Raw genomic sequence first — 5,550 nt, 5'->3', positions numbered from 1 at the left:
CAGGACTCGGTTCCTCCACTGCCTTGCTGGGAAATGCTGCGTAGTCTCCTGCATCCTGCTGGGGGTCAGCGGGCGACATCCGGGGGACACTCTCGGCCGTCGGAGAGTCCGGAATGGCCGCGGGACTCACCTCCCCCGCTGCCTGATCCTGCTGCTCAGCTACCGCCCTGCTCCGCTCCTCCCCCACCTGCTCCCGCTGCTCTGCCACAGCCGTTTGGCTCCCCGTGCCGCTCTCCCTGGCAGCCTCAGCTGCCGGCAGCTCCCGGGGCCGCTCCTTCCTGGCTTCACGCAGCTCCATGCAGACGATGACGAGGATAAGGACAAGGACGGCGAAGAGCAGCGGGACGGCCTGGTACAAGTCCAAGTCCACGGGCACGTCCATCCCCCCCTGCTGCCGGAGCCCCACCGTATTACAAGCCTCGGACACAAAGTACAGTGAAACAGAAGCTTTAGCCCAAGCCTCAAACACATCCAATCCATACACAAAGTACCCGGCAAAATCCCGAAACAGCGAGATCCAGAGAAAAACCTCTAAGAGCCAATAAATCAGCATTGTGACAAGAGACCATAAATCCGCTCAGATCTGTTCTTATCTCAAACCCTCGGGCCCCACGTTGGGCGCCAAAAAATGTCGTGGTTTAAAACAAGTCCCCCAAGTCCCGGAGAGTTAGGAAGGAGAATCCAAAGAATGTAGCCCCCACTGGTTGAGATAGGAACGGTTTAATTGCTAAGGCATAACACAAAACCCCTACTGCCATTTACTACTACAAATAATAATGATACAGCAAACAACAAGTGAAGAGAATACAACACCCCACCAGCCACCGACCCATAACTCACTCCACCCTGCCCGGCTGAGCACCGCGTGCTCCCTCCTCCATTTTCCTCTAGAGCTCTCCCCTCCAGCCTTCTCCTTCCCAGTATGCATCCTGGGCATCACGTGCTATGGTATGGAATACCTCATTGCCTAGCCTGGGTCAGGTGTCCTGTCTCTCCTTCCTCCCGGACTCCCCTCCTCCACCTGGCTGGAAAAAAACCTTGAACAAAAACACCCTCAAAACATGCTCAAACCATGACATATACCCACTCAATACCATGCTCTTTGGACCAAATGTCTATGAAGTTGTTTCAGAAATGAGTCCCGTTTTCTGACTCAGTTCTCTCTGGGGTGCTATGTTGCTACAAAATCTGTTTCTCAAGGCCCAGGATAGTGTTCTGGGCAGTGGTGTGGGGCACAGCGTATGTTTCCAGCCATCTGGTGGTTGCTTCCACCATGATAAGCACATGTTGCTTGCCTTGGTGGGTTCGTGGGAGTGTGATATAATCAATCTGCCAGGCCTCCCCATCTTTGTACTTCAGCCATCATCCTCCATACCAAAGAGTCTTTAACAGTTTAGCTTGTTTAATTGTAGCACATGTTTCACACTCACAAATAACCTGGGCAATAGTGTCCATTGTTAAGTCCACCCCTCGATCACAGGGCCATCTCTATGTTGCATCTCTGCCCTGATGGCCTGAAGTGTCATGGGCCCACCAGGCGAAAAATAATTCACCCTTATGTTGCCAATCTAAGTCCATCTGAGCCACTTCCATCTTAGCAGCTTTATCCACTTGTTGGTTATTGTGGTGTTCCTCAGTGGCCTGACTCTTGGGTACATGAGCATCTACATGGCGTACATTGACCAACAGGTTCTGCACGTGGGCAGTGATATCTTGCCACAGTGCAGCTGTCCAGATGGGTTGACCTCTGCTTTGCCAGTGTCTCTGCTTCCATTCCTGCAACCACCCCCACAGGGCATTTGCCACCATCCATGAGTCAGTATAGAGATAAAGTACTGGCCACCTTTCTCGTTCAGCAATGTCCAAGGCCAGCTGGATGGCTTTCACCTCGGCAAACTGACTCGATTCACCCTCTCCTTCAGCAGTTTCTGCAAATTGTCATAGTGGTCTCCATACAGCTGCCTTCCATCTCTGATGCTTTTTCCACAATGCAACAGGACCCATCAGTAAACAAGGCATACTGTTTTTCACTTTCTGACAGTTTATTATATGGTGGTGCCTCTTCAGCATGCATCACCTCCTCTTCTGGTGACATTCCAAAATCTTTACCCTCTGGCCAGTCCATGATGACTTCTAGAATTCCTGAATGACTGGCATTTCCTATTCGAATTCATTGTGTAATTGGTGCAGCCCACTTACTCCATGGAGCATGGGTTGCATGATGTGTAGATGAGATTCTGCTTTTGAAGATCCAGCCCAGCATGGGCAACGGGGTTGCCAGGAGGAGCTGTGCTTCAGTGCCAATCAATTCTGAAGCAGCTCAAACCCCTTCATAGGCTGCCAGTATTGCTTTTTCAGTTGGTGTATAGCTGGTCTCAGATCCTCTGTATCCCCAAGACCAAAAGCTGAGGGGTCGACCTCAAGTCTCCCAGGAGCTTTCAGCCAGAGGCTCCAGGTAGGACCATTCTCCCCAGCTGTGGTGTAATGAACATTTTTCACATCTTCTCTTGTCCGGACTGGTCCAAAGGCATGAACTATCTCTCATTTAATTTGCTCAAACACTTGCTATTGCTCAGGGCCCCATCTCAAAGCATTCTTCTTCTGGGTCACATGATAGAGAGGGCTTACAATCAAACTGTAATTTTACATGCACTTTCTCCTGAACCCCACAACACCCAAGAAAGCTTATGTTTCTTTCTTGTTAGCTGGTGGAGACATTGCTGTTATCTTGTTGATCACATCTGTGGGGATCTGGTGATGTCCAATGTTGGCATTTAATTCCCCAAAATTGAATATCCTGTGCAGGTTCCTTGACCTTACTCCGTTTTATGGCAAAACCGTCTTTCAGCAGGATTTGGATTATTTTCCTCCCTTTCTCAAAGACTTCTTCCTCTGTATCACCCCACACAATAATGTCATCAATGTATTGCAGGTGTTCTGGAGTTTGCCCCTGTTCCAGTACAGTCTGGATCAGCGCATGGCAGATGATGGGGCTGTGTTTCCACCCCTGGGGCAGTCGCTTCCAAGTGTCCTGGACACCCCTCCAAGTAAAAGCAAACTGTGGCCTGCACTCTGCTGCCAAAAGAATTGAGAAAAATGCATTGTCAGTATCAGTTGTGGCACACCACTTGGCTGCCTTTGACTCCAGTTCATAATGAAGTTCTAGCATGTTCAGTATGGCAGCACTCAATGGTGGTGTGACTTCATTCAGGCCACGAGAGTCTGCTGTTAGTCTCCACCCTCTGTTAAACATTCACACTGGCCACATGGGGCTATGAAAGGGTGAGCGGGTCCTACTGATCACTCCTTGGCTCTCTAGTCTATGGATCAGCCTATGGATGGAAATCAGGGAGTCTCAATTGGTGCAATATTGCTGCCGGTGCACTGTTATTTTCACCATTGGCACTTGTTGTTCTTCAACGTTCAGCAACCCCACAATAGAAGGATGCTCTGAGAGACAAGGCAAGGTGGACAGCTACTCAATTTCCTTAGTCTCCAAAGCAGCAATACCAAAAGCTCATCGATACCCTTTTGAGTCTTTGAATCACCCTCTCCTGAGGTAGTCTATGCCAAGGATGCATGGAGCCTCTGGACCAGTCACAATGGGGTGCTTTTGCCATTTCTTCCCAGTCAGGCTGATTTCAGCCTCCAGTACAGTCAACTCTTGGGATCCTCCTGTCACTCCAGAAATAGAAATGGATTCCACCCCTTGACAGCTTGATGGCATCAGGGTATACTGTGCACCAGTATCTGTGGGACTGATGTGCCAGGCCATCTTTTCCAAGCAGTCCAGTAAATTTGATTGTCCCCTACCTCCACCTGGCTGGAAGCAGGGCCCCTCTAACAGTTATAAGGACACTGGTCACTTCTTGTTGACAGGAGCTGGAGTAAAATCAGCTCTTCCATTCCATCTGGGAACCTGCTCACCAGAAACTGAAGCCACAGCTTTCAAGGGATGATCATCCTTGACCTTTGTTCTTCTCTTCAATTCACACTCCCATTCTTTCAGATCTGAGGCAGGTTTTCCATCCCAGTTCCTCATGTCTTCACCGTGATCCCGCAGGTAAAACCATAGCGTGGCCCATGGCATATACATCCTATATCTTCTCTCTCGAGCAGTAGGGCAGCTTTTGTTAATAGCTGAGTTGGTACACATGGGGAGCTGGATAGATCGTATCTCAATTGCTTGAACTCCTGGGGTTTTCCACAGCTGAAATGATGGAAGGGGTGAGATTGTCTTCTCGGAGTTGATGAATCATTTCATCCACTGTTGGCACTGCTATGTCATTCGAGTTTATTGCTGCCAATGAGTGGGCAATGATGGTGCATTCTGTGTAAATTTCCACCATATGGGTTGTGTACATTCAAATTCATCTGGATCTATGGGTGCATTCCCCGCATCCATTCTGCAATAGATCATCTCTACAATGGCTGATTCCCTCAGAGACTGGATTCCTTTCTCTGTAGTAGCCCACTTGGCTGAACCACTCATAACATTGTCCTTGTAGGGAAACCTGTCCTTCACAGCTGCCAAGAGCCACCTCCAAGGTCTGAGGGACTGTTTCTCTTTTGCAATTGCTTTGTCAATTCCCCCTTCCCTAGCAAGTGATCCCAGCTGCTTGGCTTCCCTACATTCTAGTTCCTGACTGTCAGCCCCATTTTCCCAGCATCGGAGCAACCAGGTGATGATGTGCTCGCCTGGTTGATGGGCAAAACCTTTTCACATATTCCATAGCTCAGTTGAGGTCCGGGGTCAAGTCACCTCTTCTTCTTCCCCTGTTTCATGTAATAACTCCTGATCAGATGCTGTCGTGGGTAGTAAGTTTCTTCATCTTTCTTCAGCTTTCCTGACTCTTTTTTGCTTTTCCCCTTGCGTACAGGGGCAGCCGATATTGGCACAAATTGGTCCTCTGGTTTAGCTACAGAGATTATCACTGTGGTTGGAGTGGCTGCAGTGTCTGTTGTCGTGTTTGAGAAGCTGCTGTACTTGTTGCTGGGGTTGGGGTAGCTGCTCTGCTTGGAATTGGATTAGCTGCATGCTGTGGAATGCACTCAGTCAGAGATCAATATGATCAGACAAAAAGACATTTATTGCAAAGCATTAACTCCTTATATACTATTGCTTACAAACACCTACAGCAATTCGGCATATCATGATTGGATACTTGTCTTGAAGACCATTAGTGACTAACATAATTGATTAAGCACAGGTGTGAGAACTTGACCTCAAAAGCTTGCCAACAGTCCACAGTTCTCTTAACTCGGTGAATTACAGCTTCTTCTTATCTCGCTTGCTTAAGCTTCCTCGGGCCTCTCATGGCCTTGCTGTATCTTTCAGAGTTATTCAGAGTTCATGTACCAAATATCCATTCTCCTGTGAGAACACTGTCTCCACATCTCCCCTTTTTAGTTTTACTAAAAGTTTTTTACAATTTGGTGTGTCTGCTCTATCACTGCTGGACTTGTGTAACATAACAACCCACTACTACAGGCAGCATTATTTCAGTAAGATTAGTCTGATTTGAAGTCACTTGAACCTTTATAACATGT

The sequence above is a fragment of the Melopsittacus undulatus genome (assembly GCF_012275295.1).
Source record: "Melopsittacus undulatus isolate bMelUnd1 chromosome W unlocalized genomic scaffold, bMelUnd1.mat.Z SUPER_W_unloc_2, whole genome shotgun sequence".
NCBI lineage: Eukaryota > Metazoa > Chordata > Aves > Psittaciformes > Psittaculidae > Melopsittacus > Melopsittacus undulatus.
Note: the sequence above shows the minus strand (reverse complement) of the source record.